The sequence below is a fragment of the Bubalus kerabau genome, chromosome 4 (assembly GCF_029407905.1).
Source record: "Bubalus kerabau isolate K-KA32 ecotype Philippines breed swamp buffalo chromosome 4, PCC_UOA_SB_1v2, whole genome shotgun sequence".
NCBI classification, from domain to species: domain Eukaryota; kingdom Metazoa; phylum Chordata; class Mammalia; order Artiodactyla; family Bovidae; genus Bubalus; species Bubalus kerabau.
Window position 1 is genome coordinate 75,660,178 of NC_073627.1, and position 18,153 is coordinate 75,678,330.

General features: G+C 46.6%; 1 non-coding gene across 1 annotated transcript; it reads right to left on the reverse strand.

Moving 5' to 3' along the window:
- Window positions 1-4,668: 4,668 nt before the first annotated feature.
- LOC129651858 (U6 spliceosomal RNA) lies at window positions 4,669-4,775 on the reverse strand. Its single transcript, XR_008714365.1, has one exon. It is a non-coding gene; the product is annotated as a U6 spliceosomal RNA (small nuclear RNA).
- Between the last annotated feature and the right edge of the window lie 13,378 nt (window positions 4,776-18,153).

An 18,153-nucleotide genomic window follows, 5' to 3' on the forward strand; every position in this document is an offset into this window, starting at 1 on the left:
GAATGGAACACCATTAAGCTACGAGTAAGTGAAGTGTGCGATTATATGGACCTACTTGTGTGTGTTATTTGCTCAGTCATGTCTGACTCTTTGCAACCCCATGGACTGTAGCCCACCGGGCTTCTCTGTCCATGGAATTCTCCAGGCAAGAATACTGCAGTGTGTTGCCATTTCCTCCTCCAGGGGATCCTCCCCACCCAGGGATCGAACCTGGGTCTCTTGCATTGCAGGTGGGTTCTTTATCATCTGAGCCACCAGGGAAGCATACTTGTGTGGTTTCTGTAAATGTGCTAATTAAAATCACTATTTCTGCTTAATTATGATAGGGAGCATTACGACATAATTAAACCCTCCAAAAGTGTTTGACTCCACATTGGTGTCTGTGATGTGCGTGCGTGCTCAGTCTTGTCTGACTCTTTGCGACCCCATGAACTGTAGCCTGCCAGGCTCCTCCTTTCCATGGAATTTTCCAGACGAGAATACTGCAGTGGGTTGCCATTTCCTATTCCAGGAGATCTTTCAGACCCAGGGATCGAACCTGAGTCTGCTGCATCTCCTGCCTTGGCAGGCAAAGTCTGTACCGCTCTGCCACTGGGGGAGCCTTGTGGCTGTTCAGGCCACAGGCTGCAGGTGGCTAAGGCCCCCTCCTTCCACTGCGCCAGTTTCCCCCACCGCCCACCACATTCCTCCCTTGGAGGAAAGGGGCAGCCTCCTACAGGAGGCAAGGTGATTGTGAAAATGAAATACTAGCTATGGGGCCTGAGACGAGAGGAACTGGGTTTTGAGGAAATTCATTTAGGGGACATAAAGAAAGTAAGGAGTAAATAAAATCTGACAATAAAATGGATAATGAAGGACCTACTGTACAGCACAGGGAACTCTGCTTAATGTTATGTGGCAGCCTGGATGGGAGAGGGGTTTGGGGGAGAATGGACACATGAATACGTATGTCCGAGTCCCTTTGCTGTCCACCTGAAGCCATCACAACATTGTGAATCGGCTGTGCTCCAGTGTAAAACAGAAAGCTGAAAACGAAACAGAAATGACAAGTGCAGCTGTGGAGACAGTGTGGTGGACACAGCCCAGGTGTGATTAGAGTGGAGAAAATCACAGGTTCATTAGATAGAAAGTTCTTGCATCATTTAGACAGGTTTATCTAGGAAGATTCAGGAGGAACTAGAGAGACAGGGGAGCAGGGAAAACTTAGGGGAGCGCCTTACAAAGCCAGGATGAGAAGGACAGATCACCAGCACCCAGGGAGGACCTGAGGCCTGAGCACTGGCGTGCACCCTGCCCCTCAAAGTGGGAAGAGGCATGTGACGCTAGGAGAGGTCAAAGCTTTGTGAGATGGGGCGGTTAGAAGACAAACAGCGCGGGTGTGAAGGACAAAGAACATTCCTTTGAATATCCCCAAACTTTTTGGCACCAGGGACCAGTTTCATGAAAGAGAATTTTTTCCATGAATTGGGGAAGGGGGGATGGTTTCAGGATTTTTCAAGTGCATTACATTTATTGTGTACTTTATTTCTATTATTATTACATCAGCTCCACCTCAGATCGTCAGGTATTAGATCCCGGAGGTTGGGGACCCCTCTCTCGGCTATCTCTCCAGGGCGTGGCTATCAGGTCACTAGGCATCATCACTGTTTGCCTGTCATTACTTAGAATGAGTTATTAGAGTTCTCCCTCCAAACAAAAACATTCTCAAGGAAAGTTTCAAATCTGTGTATATTGCTGTGAGTGGGTGATGTTTTCTACTATTAGTAGGTTTGAGTTTCAAGGGTACCTGATTCCCCTTTTAATTCCAGCACTGCCTCATCATAGCTGCTTCACTGAACCACTTTTTGGTGTGAATCATTGATAGAAGCTAGGCTTCCCATGTGGCTCAGTGGTAAAGAATCCACCTGCCAATACTGGAGACACAGGTTTGATTCCTGGGTCGGGAAGATTCCCCTGGGAGAGGAAATGACAACCCACTCCAATATTCTTGCCTGGGAAAACCCTGTGGACAGAGGAGCCTGGCGGGCTGCAGCCCGTGGGGTCCCAAAGAGTTGGACACGACTCAGCGACTCTCTGTCTATTCGATCACTGATGCTTTATCATTTTGAAGGTGATTTATTAAAATTATATAAACATCAAGGTATGTTCATTACCATTAGTTTTTTGTTGTGGTGGTTGTTTGTTTGTTTTGCTTTTTGGCCACACCATGTGGCATATGGGATCTTAATTCCCTGACTAGGGATTGAACCTCTGACCCCTTGTATTGGACGCCCAGAATCTTAACCACTGGACCATTAAGGAAGTCCCATCATTAGTTATAATAAAATTCCAGACAGAACAAAGCCATGAAAAAATATAAGCACCATGGGACAGCCAGGTGCCACCTTAAACTTCAGAGATTTTCCCATTTTGAGTAAAGACATGAAAAAAATACTTAAAAAAAATCTTAACAGCTGGCCCCATGATTCCTTTTTGGGAAGAAGAAGGAGGGAGCTGTCTCCTTGGGGGAAAGCCACTAAGGAGCAAATGCTACAAGCACCTGGACTCCAGGGGAGGAAAAACCTGCCAGGCTGGAGATTAGACGGGAAGGGGGGCAGAGGGCGGAGAGGAAAGAAAAAAGACCAGGAAAGAAAAGCCAGCCGGATGGAGGGAAGCTAAGCCCAGGCAGGGGAAAATGGCAGTGTTAGATGGTAACCCAGCCATTCCCAATCAAATTTGTTCCCTATTACTGGGATGTAAAAAGCCTGCCTTCCATCTCTTTAGGAAATTATACTCAATTTACACATGGAAGCAAGATCTCAGTAGTCTAGAAACCAAGAAAGCCCCTCAGGACTATTTACAAAAACCAAGGTGGGGAGGGCGGGACTTCCCTGGCAGTCCAGTGGTTAAGACTTCACGCTTCCAAGGGGTGAAGGTTTGATCCTTGGTAAGGGAACTAAGATCCCACACACTGAGCTTGGCCAAGGGAGGGGGGGCGCGGAATGCTATCCTTAAAAATAAAACCAAGGGGGTGGGGGGGCTTTGGGCTTCCCAGCGCTGGAATTGGGACCCAGCTGAGCTGACATCTTGTTTTTTGTTTTTCTTTTTTCCTACCAAGATAGGTATAAAAACAAATACCTTTTTGTCTCATGCTCAACTTCTTTTCTTGAAGGTTAGAAGTCCTCCCTTTCCAGGTTTTGAATTAGCCAAGGATTTCAAAAAGCTTTCTGTTCACAGTGTTCAGTTAAATACAAGTAACAAAAGCTTCTAATTGCCTGCTTACTCTAATTGCTTTAGATAAGACTTTATCTTGCCTGGTGCTCCTCCCCTTCACTCCAGCCTCTGTGGTTACCATCTTGACCTCCTTCCAGGATAACTTGATTCTTAATGTCCTGATTGTTTTTTAATAGTCTTTAAGCTTTCTCCCTTTTTTTTCCCCCTATCTGGATTAAGAGAAGAGGAGAAAGGACTATTCTCTAAAGCAATTCATGGTTCACATCTAAAAAAGAACAATGGTTTAAGCATTGGGAAACCCCAGGTTCTGGCCTTAGCTCTGCTGTTGACTGGCAGACACTCAAGCTATTTCTAAAATAAGTTAAAATTGCATCTTTTTTTTTTAAATAACAGGTTTCTTTTAAATACTTATCTTATTTATTAAGTATTTATTTCACTGCACCGGCTCTTAGTTGCAGCACATAGGATCTTCAATCTTCCTTGTAGCGTGTGGGCTCTAGTTCCCTGACCAGGGATTGAATCCACACCTACTGCATTGGGGCACAGAGTCTTAGCCACTGGACCACCAGGGAAATCCCTAAAATACCTCTTTAATGTCTCTTCCAGGCTAAAGTCTGAATCTCTGGACCCTCATAGTTTCCCACCACATTTACTCTCTGCTTTCCCCTAATACCAAAAAAGAATCCAGTGTATTCATGAATCTTAATTCTAAATCATTAAAAACTGGTTTCTGTCTCCTTTTTTTTTTTCTTCGAACTTTAGAAAACCTGATTAATTAAAACAGAAGAATTTATAAAACATAGTTTATACAGTGGTTTTCTTGCAAGCAGTCTTCAATAGACTTCTTTCAAATTCTGACATATCTGTCAGATAGGTGTTTGGTTTGGATGTGCAGAGCTAAAAATATCTAAAGTAGAGATTTTTAATTACGTAGTTCAATCTGTGAAATTCCTGAGAATTCCATTTGGAAGAAAGAATAAGAAAGAATATGGGGGACTTCCCTGGTGGTCCAGTGGCTAAGACACTCTACTCCCAATGTAGGGGGCCTGGGTTTAATCCCTGGTCAGGGAACTAGATTCCATATGCCACAGTGAAGACCGGAAGCAGCCAAATAAATAAATAAAATTTAGGAGCAAAACAACAATTTTTTTTTTTTTTAATGGAATATGGGCTTTGCAGTCTGAGAGACCTGGCCTTTTTTTTTTTTTTTTTTCATGGTAGCAAGCAAACAGGATTTATTTCAGAGAGAAAGTACAAAACTCTCAGCATAGACACTGAGAAGGGGTGACATGCCCCAGACCGGGGCTTTTTTACTAAGCACTGCAACTTTAGATAAGTTACTTAACCTCTCTGAGCCCCAATTTTTAAAAAATTTTCCCTGTTTTATTCATACTTTTTAAACTTTATTTTTTAATTGGAGGAAAATGCTTTACAGTGTTGTGATGTTTCTGCTATAAAAACATGAAATGCTTCACCAGTTTTCATGTCATCCTTGAGCAGGGGCCATGCTAATCTTCTTTGTATTATTCCAATTGAGATATATGTGCTGCTGAAGTGAGCACTGAGCCTCAATTTCTTCATCTATAAAATAGGAATAATGATACCTCCCTTGCAGGACTGTTGTGAGGATCACATGCCAGGTATATATTAAGTACTCAATACATGTTCACGTTCTCCTCCATTAAACACCTTATTTTTCACTTTGCTGACCAAGAGCACACGCTTGGGCCTGAAACAGCCTAGGTTCAATGCCTGATCCCACAGTTTCAGCAACTCAGTGATTTGGGACAAGTTGTTGACAATCTCGGAAGCACTGTTTTCTCATCTGGAAAATGGAGTTAGCAACAACAAGACCCAGCTCCAGGAAGCATTCATGAACTAGTCACATCCATCAGAATCACATCAGATCACCATGGAGACAGCAGGGATGCTGAGAGAGTGCTGTTACTGAGTGGCTGCTGAGTTGCTGACAAGGGGTCAGCCAGGTGGCCAGGATGAGGCTCCAACCTTCTCTTTCTCAATTTTACCTTTACTTTCCCCCACTTTTCTTTTTTTAAATATTTTTAATTGGTTATTTTTTGGCTGTGGTGGGTCTTAATTGCAGCATGTGGGATCTTTCATTGTGGGGCGCGGGCTTCTCTAGATGTGACTCCCGGGCTCAGTAGTTGTGACTTGCAAACTTAATTGCCCTGTGGCTTGTGGGATCTTAGTTCCCCCACCAGAGATCAAACCCTCGTCCCCTGCATTGGAAGGCAGATTCTTAACCACTGGACCACCAGGGACAGCCCCTCCCCACTTTTCTTTGTCTTTCTCCTTTGTCTTCTCTCTCACAGTTTCTGCTGTGTGAAAAATGGTTGCATCCAGAGCGGACATATTTTCTTTCCCTGCATGGCCTCCATAAATCTTGTGTCTGTGCATGACTCCTTCTCAGTGCTGGGTTTTTGATTCCACGCCCCCAGGTAGAATACTGTGTGTTGAACTCTGTGCCATGGATTTGGTGCTGTGCGCCCTCCTCTGCCTCTGATACCTCCAAGATGAAAAGACCTAATTGCTAAGAATCCTGGGGGCAAAATTAATTCTCAGGGAGGACCACAACTTAGCATCTTTGCATTTCTCCTTTGCCTCTGAAAGAGCATAGTCTGCTTGTTCTGTCTTGTGGCCTCTTGTTTGATCATGCTATGCATAATAAATTAATGTGGCATTTCCAACAGGAGTAATTCTCCTTGCTTCTCTTTCCCTGAATATTTAGAGTGGGGCTAAATGGCTTCTTGTTTTTACTTAAGAGTTAAACAAAAGGGATTTCCCTTGTGGTGCCGTGGTTAAGACTGTGCCTTCCAATGCAGGGGCTGCAGGTTCAATCCCTGATGGGGGTACCAAGATCCCACATGCCTCACTGCTCAAAAACCAAAACAAAAAACAGAAGCGATATTGTTACAAATTCAATAAACAACTTTAAAAATGGTCCACATCAAAAAAATCTTTTTTTTTTTTTTTTGGGATGAGTACTTGGGCCCCCACGGAGTAGACGTGGTTTATTCAGTGTGTGAGACAGGAAGCTGCAATACTTTGGCCACCTGATGCAAAAGAGCCAATTCATTGGAAAAGGCCCTGATGCTGGGAAAGACCGAAGGCAAAAGGAGAAGGAGGCAGCAGAGGATGAGTTGGTTAAGATAGCATCACCGACTTAATGGACATGAATTTGAGCAAACTCTGGGAGATAGTGGAGGGACAGAGGAGCCTGGCATGCTGCAGTCCATGGAGTCGCGAAAAAAATCTTTGAAAAATATATATGTGTGCGTATGTAGTCTATATGTATGTGCATGTGTATAACCCTTTGTACTAAATAGTTTAGCTTTTTACAGCAAACTACATTAGAAGCCAATTTTCTCAGACATGGATGCTTTGAAATGTAAATTCATAGTCTCTACTAAGAAACAACCATAGGAATTCTATGTCCTGTACACATTTGGCGGCACATCCCGACTTTATGTCACCTACTTGGGAGGCTGAATGGTGCCATCCCATAATCTTGGACTAAAATTTCAAAACCCTGGCTAGTATCTTCTGCTTAGCCTTTCCCCCACAACTGATGGTTTTACCCCATAGCTAAAGACAAATGAAGAACAAAAACAGGCCTGTTGCTGTGTTAATTATTTCTTGCTCACCTCTATTTCTCTATTTAAAAAAAATTTTAAGGTATATATATTTTTAATGTGGACCAATTTTTTTTTAATGGCCACATCATACAGCATGCAGGATCTTTAGTTGGGTCGTGCAAACTCTTAGTTGTGGCATGCGGGATCTAGTTCCCTGACCAGGGATGGAACCCCAGCCCCTTTGCATTGGGAGCTCGGAGTCTTAGCCACTGGACCACCAGGTGAATCATAGACCCAATGTTTCTTGACTGCTTTCCTTTCATTCCTGCAGTCCTTTCCTCCCTTAAGATCATTAATTACTGAGACCTGTTGAAGGGCAAGCATTGTGGCCAGGCTTAGATCACAAAATGTCTTGGACCAAAATGGGACAAATGTCTTGGACCAAATGTCTTGGACAAAGATATCATGCCTGGTTCTCTTTCTTCAGGGACCCACTCCCCTATCTGCTTACAACACCCAACGTTGACATAAAAGAAATTTGCAGTTATTTCAACCAGATCATCAGATGCTCTGGACCAAACTCAAGATTGTCAGATTTATACCCTTTGGATGCCGGGTGGCTCAAGTGGCAAAGAATCCACCTACCAATGCAGGAGATGCAGGCAGGAGATACAGATTTGATCCCTGGGTCGGGAAGATCCCCTGGAGGAGGAAATGACAGCCCACTCCAGTATTCTTGTCTGGAAAGTTCCGTGGACAGAGGAGCCTGGCGGGCTACAATCCACGGGGTTGCAAAGAGTGAGACACAACTTAGCCACTGGACACACACACACGCATAGAATTCCCCATATTTTGTCTTTCCTCCTTAGATTTTGTCTTTCCTCTTGTCATGATGGGCATTAAAGTCTTAAAATGAAGAGGGTCTATAAGCTTGTTTTCAGGGACAACCAGGAAGGGTGGTGGCTGACCAGCCCACTCAAGATGGCTGTTCCCTTGCTCTCTGTCCGTCCCTTGCCCGACCAGTGCCTGCTTCACTTACACTGACTCTGGCCTTCCTACATACTTGTCTTGGGCGCCCGCTAGTGATTGTTCTTATCAAAGGGGCGGTGAGGTGTGTGCCCTTCTGTTGGTTTCCCTGGTAATTGATGAGCCCATCTGACATCAACTCCCCTGTAACTGGCAATCTCCCCCTCCACCAGGAGCAAAGACTGCTGCCACGTCCTGAAGGTGTGTGCTGCACAGGGTGGGGGGTCGCTCCAGGACTTTGCTTCAGACACAGAAGCTCCCCATCTGTCAAACCACTGATGTCTCTGTTGCCTGATGCATGTGTGCGTGTTAAGGCACTTCAGTCAGGCCTGACTCTTTGCAACGTTATGAGTTATAGCCCGGCAGGCTCCTCTGTTCATGGGATTCTCCGGTCAAGAACACTGGAGAGGGTTTGCCGTTCCCTTCTCCAGGGGATCTTCCTGGTGCAGGGATCGAACCCCCATCTCCTGTGTCTCCTGCATTGCTAGTGGATTCTTCACCGCTGAGCTGCCGGGGAAGCCCTCTGTTGCCCAATCCAGGCTTTCGTCAGTCTTGAAGCTGGGCAAATGCAGGCTTTGTAGGCCTGTGAGGTGCAGTCCAACAGGTGGGCATAAAGAGACCAGCTTCCAGAGCCCCTCAGGAAGGGGTGAGACACTTGACAGCTTGGGGAGGTGGTGACAGTTACCAAGAGGAGAGGTGGTGGGGCGGGGGAGTCCCTGGGACCTGCTAGGGTGGAATAGGAGAGCTTGCGAGGAGCCTGCCTGGGCCTGTGGATCTCCCCCTGGGGGGACTTAGGAGAAAGCGTTCCTCAAATACAGTGATAAATACACTCTGCACTGTAATAGGATTCCACTTGAAACTGTTACAGCCGAGGTGTTACGAGCCCATTCTTGTGTCACAGAAAGCTAGGCTGTTCCTCCATTTGGAAGGTATTATTTTATTTTCCTTGTTCCTAAAATAGCACAAAGGAAGGCTTCTGTTTGTTCTCTTACCTTGTGCTAATCTTAGAGCAACATGAAAATGCTGGCTGTACGCGGATCTTGAAACAACACCAAAAACTTCCAACACGGGAAGACAATTAACTCCCACTCCTTCCCCCTTTCCTCTTGGATTCCAATGACTGGCTGTGTTTAACCCTAGTTTTGCCTACTCTTTCCCAGAAAAGTCACAGCTAACATGCATGGATCTACTAGCAGGAGCATAGATTCAGTAGGGTGTGGGATTCCAGCTTGATTTTCTGGGGGCTGACGTCTCATCAGAGAACTAGTCCTGAAGAGCATATGTTCAGTGCTCAGAGTTTGGGGTCTGCATGATAATGGCTTCAGGAATGCCACTGAGACAAAAATCCCTGAGGGTTGAAACACTCAAGCTTCTTGGAGAAGGTGGCCCTCCAAGGATAGATGTAGAGAAGGAGTAAAGAGAGCAGGTGAGTAAGTCAGAAAGAGAAAAACAAATATTGTATATTAACGCATGTATGATATGCATTATGGCAGGCTACAGTCCATGGGGTCTTTATGACCAAAGTCATGACCAAAGTGACTTAGCATGCACACACCACACATATATACAGAATCTAGGAAAACAGTACTGATGAACCTATTTACAGAGAAGAAATGGAGATGCAGATGCAGGGAATGGACTTGTGGACACAGCGGGGGGAGGAGAGGCTAGGACAAATTGAGAAAGTAGCATTGATGTATATACACTCACTTACTCTCAAAGTCACTCAGTCGTGTCTGACTCTTTGAGACCCCATGGACTGCAGCCCACCAGGCTCCTCTGTCCATGGGATTTCCCAGGCAAAAATACTGGAGTGGGTTGCCATTCCCTTCTCCAGGAGATATTCCCAACCTAGGGATCAAATCTGAGTCTACTGCATTGCAGGCAGATTCTTTACCATTTGAACCACCAAGGAAGCCCCATGTATGCTCATAACTTGTGGGAGCCTGCTATATAGCACAGGGAGCCCAACCTGGAGCTCTGTGATGACCTAGAAGGGTGGGATGAGGGGGGAGGGAGGCTCCAGAGGGTAGGGATATATATATATATATATATATAAAATTATGACTGATTAACATGGATGTATGGCAGAGACCACCACAACATTGTAAGGCAATTATCCTCCAATTTAAAAAAGAGAGAGAGAGAGACGGCAGGTGGAGGGTGCAGGCGAGACCAGTCTGTGTGGGGCATCTCTGTGGAGGAAGAGGGACCCAGTTCACTGGAAACAGCAGTCATGGCTGCAGCAATTTCTGATTCAGTGAAAGCCTAAAGTAGGATTTTCCCCAGATTAATGGAAACCCTGTGTGTTGCAAACACACCCATCAGAGCATTAGAGGGAGGTAACGGATGACCTGACTCCTGGGACCTGCCAGCTGAATATGGAGTCGGGAGGGGGACCGTGTTCGGAGAGGCTCAGCCTCTGTCCATCTGCTTGCTCTCCTGTGTTGCTCTGCCCAGTTGGGGCTGAGATAAGGGAGCATGTGCCCCCTCCTGTTCCCTGTAAACTCAGTTTGTATTATGTCTTTCTCTCACTCTCTCCCTTCCTCTGCCTTTTCTGCTCACGGCCAGATGTTGAGAAGTTCTTCCTCGCTGTGAGTTTTGGATGGAATGTCCATGGGTGACATCAGTCTTTTGTGCGCATGCCCAGATTAGCAGGGAGGGTAAACGATGGGAACTCTATCAATACCCACCTGGTCTCAGGATCACGAGTCTCCAGATCCAGCTCTAACACCTTTTAGCTCCTTGAACGCTGGCATTTCAACTACCTGCTCTTCGATTTCATTTATTTGTAAAATGGAGACGTTAATACCTCCCTATTTACCTCACACAATTTCCTTGAGGCTCAAATGAAATGTGGTTGTGAAAGTGCTTTGGAGACAAAGAAATGTATTTATTAGGAGTAACTCAATGCTTGAGGGGTTGCATGAGGGGAAGGTAGTGAAACTGGGACGTCTCAATAAATCCCATCCCGTCCTACAATTTTATAAAATTGTTTCATACTACTTTGTCGTTGGTTAAGTAACTAGGTGTGTCCGACTCTTTTGCAACCCTGAGGACTGTAGCCCACCAGGCTCTTCTGTCCATGGAATTCTCCGGGCAAGAACACTGGAGTGGGTTGCCATTCCTTTCTCCTGGGGATCTTCCGGACCCAGGAATTTAACCCACATCTCCTGCTTAGCAGGTGGATGCTTTACCACTGAGCCTCTAGGGAAGCCCTTTATATTCCTTAAATAAGTTGAATTAGATAGCTTTTTCTGCTGTTCTAACAACTCTCACTCTAGCTGTATCTTTTTTCCTCCCTAGAGCTCCTTAAATGCAGAACCCAGGGCCTCCCTACACGTTCCAGCTCACCTTGCTTGGCTTCCTCACCAGCCACTGGGCCTCCCAGCCACTGAAGCACCAACAAAAACTCTCACATGGCATCTCCAGAGGCTCTCTGGACTTCAGTCATCACCCCAGGCCTTCCAGCAGCAGCTGATGTGAAAAAACGCGAAAAGATTTTTCCAAAAACGACAAGATGCTCTACACAGAGACTTGGATGTCACGTGGATCCTTGCTTAGAAACGGCTTAGGAACCTTATTGTGAAAGCGAGTCCTGCCGTGTTTCAGGAACAGGTATTCATTGCACAAACATTGACATATTTATAAACTTAGGAATGTGATGATAGATACCGTGGAGTGGATAAAGGGACATATGATAGGGTCCTTGGTGAGGTTGGCTGTGTGAGACCAGGTCCGAGAAGGATATAACCAGCACATCCCCAAGGCTCCACAAGCGGTTTAGTGATGGGACGATTGGCCGTGGTGTCAGTTTGCTGGGGCTGCTGTAACAGAACCTTAGCCCGTTTAGGCTGCTGTGACAAGCGTACCATTGATAAGTGGGCCTCGCTGATGTCTCAGAGGTAAAGAAACAGCATGCAATGCAGGAGACTTGGGTGTGATCCCTGGGTTGGGAAGATGCCCTGGAGAAGGAAATGGCAACCCACTCCAGTATTCTTGCCTGGGAAATCCCATGGACAGAGGAGCCTGGTGGGCTACAGCCCACAGGGTCACAAAGAGTTGGACACGACTGAGTGACTAAGCCACCACCACCATTGATGAGTGGTTTAAAAACAACAGACATGTATTTTCTGGAGGCTGGGAAGTCCAAGATTAAGATGTGGGCAGGGTTGGTTTCTTCGGAGGCCTCTGTCCTTGGCTTGCAGACGGCTGCCTTCTCCCTGTGTCCCCACAGACTGTCTTCCTTTTCTGCATGCCGATGTCCTCATCTTCTCTTACTGTGTATATGCTAAGTTGCTCAGTTGTGGCCTACTCTTTGCCACCCCATGGACTGTAGTCCACTAGGCTCCTCTGTCCATGGGATTCTCCAGGCAAGAATAATGGAGTGGGTTGCCATGCCCTCCTCCAAGGTGATCTTCCAGACCCAAGGATCGAACCCACATCTCTTATGTCTCCTGCATTGGCGGGCGGGTTCTTTCCCACTAGTGCCACCTGGGCCTCTTATTATATGGACACAAGTCAGGTTGGATTAGGGTCCACCTGTACGACTTTGTTTAACTTTAATTACCTTTTTGAAGACACTCTCCTAAGACAGTCACATTCTGAGATCTTGGGGGTTAGAACTTCAACATAGGAATGCGGGGCAGGGGTTACAACTCAACCCTTAGCTCACACTGTGGGCAAGGTAAAGAGAATCAAGACGAATGGAGAAGCCACTGGGAACTATTAACAGCAGAAGCCTCTATCATCCTCGGGCCTGGAGAAACAAAAGAGAAAGGGCATGCTATTCCTAGAACCCATCCAGAGCTGTGGTCATAGGAGGGGGGCTGCCCAGAGAAGGTGCTATATGACAGAGGAAGGCACCCATGGTGGAGACCAGGCTGTGGCAGAGAGGGAAGGAGAAGACCCACCCCTCTCTCTCCCTGCCCTTCACACGCCTCCCTTCACACTCTGATAGTGCTTCCCTTGGTCAAGAGCCGAGAAAGAGGAGCTGAGAACAGCGAAGCCTGGGGGCTACAGCTTGTAGACAGCAGGCTTTGAGGCAGGGAACGGGCTGACAAATGTGGCCAGGGGTGGGAGGGGAGCAGTGGGATTTGAGTGGGACGATGAAGAATCACCAGCTCAGTGGAGAAAACAAAGTCATTTCCAAAGGAGGAATTAATTATGCATACTCAGGTAACATAAATGGGCTTTAAAGTGTCATCGGAAAACAGAAAATGCTACTTAGCTGCAAAAAATATTAGTCATACATTCGAAACTGAACCACATATTCATGTAACCATTTCCAGTCCCAGAAGTTACTATTCTAAGATACTTGTTTGCAGAAGTAAAGCAGAATGAGAGAAAAATAAGTTTGTCAATCTTGTCATGTTAAACACTTATGTTCTTAAAATAGGATGGGAAGTATTACTGGAACTATTTTGGAATAGAAAGCAGCTCTCTGCCTCAGGAGGGTGCCTGTGTGACCGCACCCATCAACGGTCACAGCATGGTTATATGAACTGGGTACGTCCCCTGTGTTATCATGCCAGGGCTGCCATAACAAAATACCATAGGCTGGTGGCTTCAACAACAGAAATTTGTTTTCTCACCATTCTGGAGGCTGGAAGCCTGAGACCCAGTGTTGACAGGGTGGATGTCTGCTGAGAGCTCCCTTTGGGTTGCCTTTTCAATGTGTGCTCCCATGGTCTTTCCCGGGTGACTTTGCAGGGGGAAAAAGCAAGGGGATGGAGGGAGGGGGAGAGAGAGCGATCTCTTGGTGTCTCTTCTTCTTTTTTTTCCTAAGTTCAAATCATCCTGATTTTATGATCACAGAAATACTACAAATATCCACAATTGGTGAACACCATTATAACAAATACAGATAGAAGGATGGATAGAGAGCTACACAGATAGAGTGACTGTAACAGGAATAGGCTCAATCTGCACGTGCTGTTTTTAAAGTGTAGTGTTGAATTTAGCGTTACTTTAATTTTTAAAAAAATTTATTTGACCACACCAGGGCTTAGTTGCGGCATGTGGGATCTTTAGTTGAAGCATGTAGGATCTAGTTTGCTGACCACGGATCAAACCCAGGCCCCCTGCATTGGGATACCGGCTTGATCCCTGGGTCAGGAAGATCCCCTGGAGGAGGAAATGGCAAGCCACTCCATTATTCTTGCCTGGAAAATCCCATGGACAGAGGAGCCTGGCAGGCTGCAGTCCATGGGGTCGCAGAGTTGGAGATGACTGAGCGACTTAGCACACACTCATGCATTTCCTTAAAGGCCCCACGTCCCAATACAGCCCCTCTGGGGGTTAAGACTTCAACATATGAGTTTTGGAGGGGACCCAAACTTTCAGTCCATAACATCCCACGTAGTGATATGAAATAGATGACACTTAATACCTTGATACTGATAGTCATCAAATCAAGAAAACTTCATTGTGCACCTACTGTGTGCCAGAATCTCCGCTAGGCTCTGAGATTATAGGTGGAAGGAAAAAAAAAAAGCCTCATTGTTTAATGAGTTTATAACTTGAAGAGAGACAGAGTCGCTCTTCAAACACAGTGGTCGCTGCCAGGAGAGCTTGCGCATTTGTGCTGTCACTGGGTCATGTTCGGCTCTTTGAGACCCCATGGACTGTAGCCCGCCGGGCTCCTCTATCCATGGGATTCTCCAGGCAGGAATACTGGAGTGGGTTGCCATTTCCTTTTCCAGACCCAGGGATCTCTTGGGTCTCCTGAATTGGCAGCGGGTTCTTTACCACTAGCACCCTTGGTTGCTCAGATGGTAAAGATTTCCCCTACAATGCGGGAGACCTGGGTTCTATCCCCAGGTCAGGAAGATCTCCTGGAGGAGGGCATGGGTACCAGTGTTCTTGCCTGGGATTTCCATGGAGAGAGGAGCCTGGCGGGCTACAGTCCATGGGGTCACAAAAGAGTCAGGACACGACTGAGTGACTAACACTGTCACTTTCTGTTCAGTGCCTCCTGGGAAGCCCCAGAGCGCCTAGATAGGACGAATAAACCACTCCCTGGGGGCTGCACAAGTGATGTGGAAGCAGAAACAGAGGTGAGGAGTTGGATAGTAAACATGGGGTGGGACAGAAAAGGGGGAGCATTCAGGATTGAGGAAGACGATACACAGAACTAGGGTGACCAGGATCCTGGTTTGCCCGGGGCCGTCCTGGTTTTAGCACTAAAAATCCCACACCCGGGAAAGCTCGGGGTCGCTGAGCCTTATATGTCGAGGTGTAAATAGTGCAGTAGAGCTGGTGCATGGAGGAGGAGGGTTGCAGCAGGACTGATGGGGAAAACGCTGGAAAAATAGGCAGGAGCCCAAACAGGAACCGAGCCATGCTCAGGAGGTAAGGCTTTCTTTTGGAGCTAGCTGAGTACTCAGTGCTGCTGTGCTGTGCTTCCTCGATCAGTCATGTCTGACTCTTTGGACCCCATGGACTACACAGTCCATGGGGATTCTCCAGGCAAGAATACTTGAGTGGGTTGCCATGCCCTCCTCCAGGGGATCTTCCCAACCCAGGGACTGAACCCAGGTCTCCTGCGTTGCAGGCAGATTCTTTACCACCTGAGCCACCAGGAAAGCCCAAGAATACTGGAGTGGGTAGCCTATCCCTTCTCCAGGGAATCTTCCCCACCCAGGAATCCAACCAGGGTCTCCTGCATTGCAGGCGGATTCATTACCAACTGAGCTGCCAGGGAAGCAAGTAATCAGTAAGCGATCTTAAGTAGGGGAGCAACTTGCTGAGACCAGATTTTTTTTTCTATAGCAAATTATTGTAATATTTATTTATTTATTTTCTGTAGTCTGCAATGTGACTTTATTTATTTTTAAATTTTTATCAGAGTGTAGCTGCTTTACAACGTTCTGTTAGTTTCTGCTATATACTTTGTTGTACATATTATTGTTCAGTTGTGTCTGACTCTTTGCAACCCCATGGACTGAAGCACACCAGGCTTCCTAGTCTTTGATCATCTCCTGGAGTTTGCTGAAACTCATGTCCATTGAGTCAGTGATGCCATCCAACCATCTCATTCTCTGTTGTCCCCTTCGCCTCCTGCCTTCAGTCTTTCCCAGCATCAGGGTCTTTTCCAGTGAGTTTGGCTTTTCAGGTAGCCAAAGTATTGGAGCTTCAGCATCAGTCCTTCCAATGAATATTCAGGGTTGATGTCCTTTAGGATTAATTAGTTTGGATCTCCTTGCTGTCTTTTTTTGGATGTCCTTCCCATCTAGGTCACCACAGGGCACTGAGTAGAGTTCCCTGTGCTCTATAGCAGATTCTCAATAGTTATCTATTTTATATATAGTATCAATAGTGTGGGGCTTCCCAGGTGGTGCTGGTGGTAAAGAACCTGCCTGCCAATGCAGGAGACTAAGAGACACAGGTTCAATCCCTGGTTCAGGAAGATCCCCTGAAGGAGGGCGTGACAATCCACTCTCGTATTCTTGCCTGGAGAATCCCACAGACAGACAAGCCTGGTGGGCTACAGTTCATGGGGTTGCAAACAGTCGGTCACGACTGAAGGGGCTTAGCAGGCATGCATGCAAAGCAGTAGTGTATATGTGTCAGTCCCAATCTCCCACCTTCTCCCATCATCCCCAGAGACTTGCATTTAGAAAGAGCTCTATCTGCTGGGTGATGAGGAAGAGGGACGATATTGAGGGCCATTCAGGAAGCAGTGGTGGTTTTCCAGGGAACAGCGATGGAGAGCGAAAGTAAAACGACGGGGGGAGATGGAGAGACCCGGAGGATTTGCAATGTCTTAAGGAGGAGTAACAGGCCTTAGAAATACACGTTTGGGAGGTGAGAGAGAAGGAGTAATCAAGGATGACTCCCAGGTTGCTGGCTTGGGCAACTGGAAAAAGTCTTGGGAAGTAATTAAGACAGTTTGGAAATACCTTCCCCACTGCACCCTGCATGAGAATACAAAACAAAGCAGCCTTTCTTCTGCTTTCCAGACAGCTCTTGGTGACCTAAAATCTCAGTTATTGTGCAACTGCCCCAGAGGTCTCGGGCCCATGCAGCCAGGAGACTTTCGGCACGCTCAGGTTGGAGAGGAGGTTTGTGGTGAGAGGGGGAAGCAGAGAGACATTTATGACGCTAGATACTTCCTCAAGGTCTGTGTACTCTGTCTTGTTTAAGCTTCACGAAAATCTTACCAGAGAGGGAGGTGGGGACTGTTATTCCCATCTCAGAGCTGCTGAATGGGGATAAACTAACATGCCCTGGGGGGCTACGGACACAGAGCAGCAGAGCTGAGCTTTAAACCCAGCTGTGGGGACTTCCCTGGTGGTCCAGTGGTTAGGAGTCCGCCTGCCATTGCAGGGGACATGGGTTCGATCCTTGGTCGGCAAAGATTCCACAAGCCACAGAACGCAACTACTGAAGCCCGTGCTCCCTAGAGCCTATGCTTCCCAACTGGAAAACCCACCGCAGTAAGAAGCGTGTGCACCACAACTAGCGAGTAGCCCCCACTCACCACAACTAGAGAAAAGCCTACGCAGTAGTGAAAACCCAGTGCAGCCAAAATAAATAAAAAGACCCCACCTCCCAGTGCAGGAGGTGTGGGCTCAATCCCTGGTCAGGAAACTAAGATCACACATGCTACAGGGTATGGCCCAAAATTATTAAATAAGTAAATTTTAAAAAAATATATATTAAAAAAAATTAAAAACCCACCTGTGTCTGACTCTGAAGAACAGCTCTTTCCACCAGTGAGTTCCCTAGTTTCTACCCAGTTGGATATGTGTTCCGTGTACTGCCATGCCTTGATTCTGTCTTTATTCAGCAGTCCAGCAGGATGCAGATAAGGTAAGGACTGTCTCCTTCAGGGCCCTAAGAGGCCAGTTGAAGGCTGCTTGCCTGATGGAGCAAGGTTTGCAAGAGAGCATCTTCATGCTCTGTAACTGGTCCCCACGCTGATGAAACCTGCAAAACTCTGAAAGCTGTACTTTCTATATAATTATCTTTGTGAGCATCAAGGCTATGGAGACAGTGTGCCCATCAACAGCCTATTTAGGGAGGTTGGGATTGTGTGTTAGTTGCTAAGTCATGTCTGACTCTTTGCAAGCCCACCAGGCTCCTCTGTCCACGGAATTCTCCAGGCAAGAATACTGGAGCGGGTTGCCATTTCCTTCTCCAGAGGATCTTCTCCACCCAGGGATCGAACCTGGGTCTCTTTCATTGCAGGCAGATTCTTTACCATCTGAGCCACCAGGGAAGCCCAGAGGGTTGGGGGAAGGAGATGAAACTCAAGAGACAGGTAGGCATGAGCAGGATACTACAGGGAAGAAAGGACCACAGAAGGAGTCTC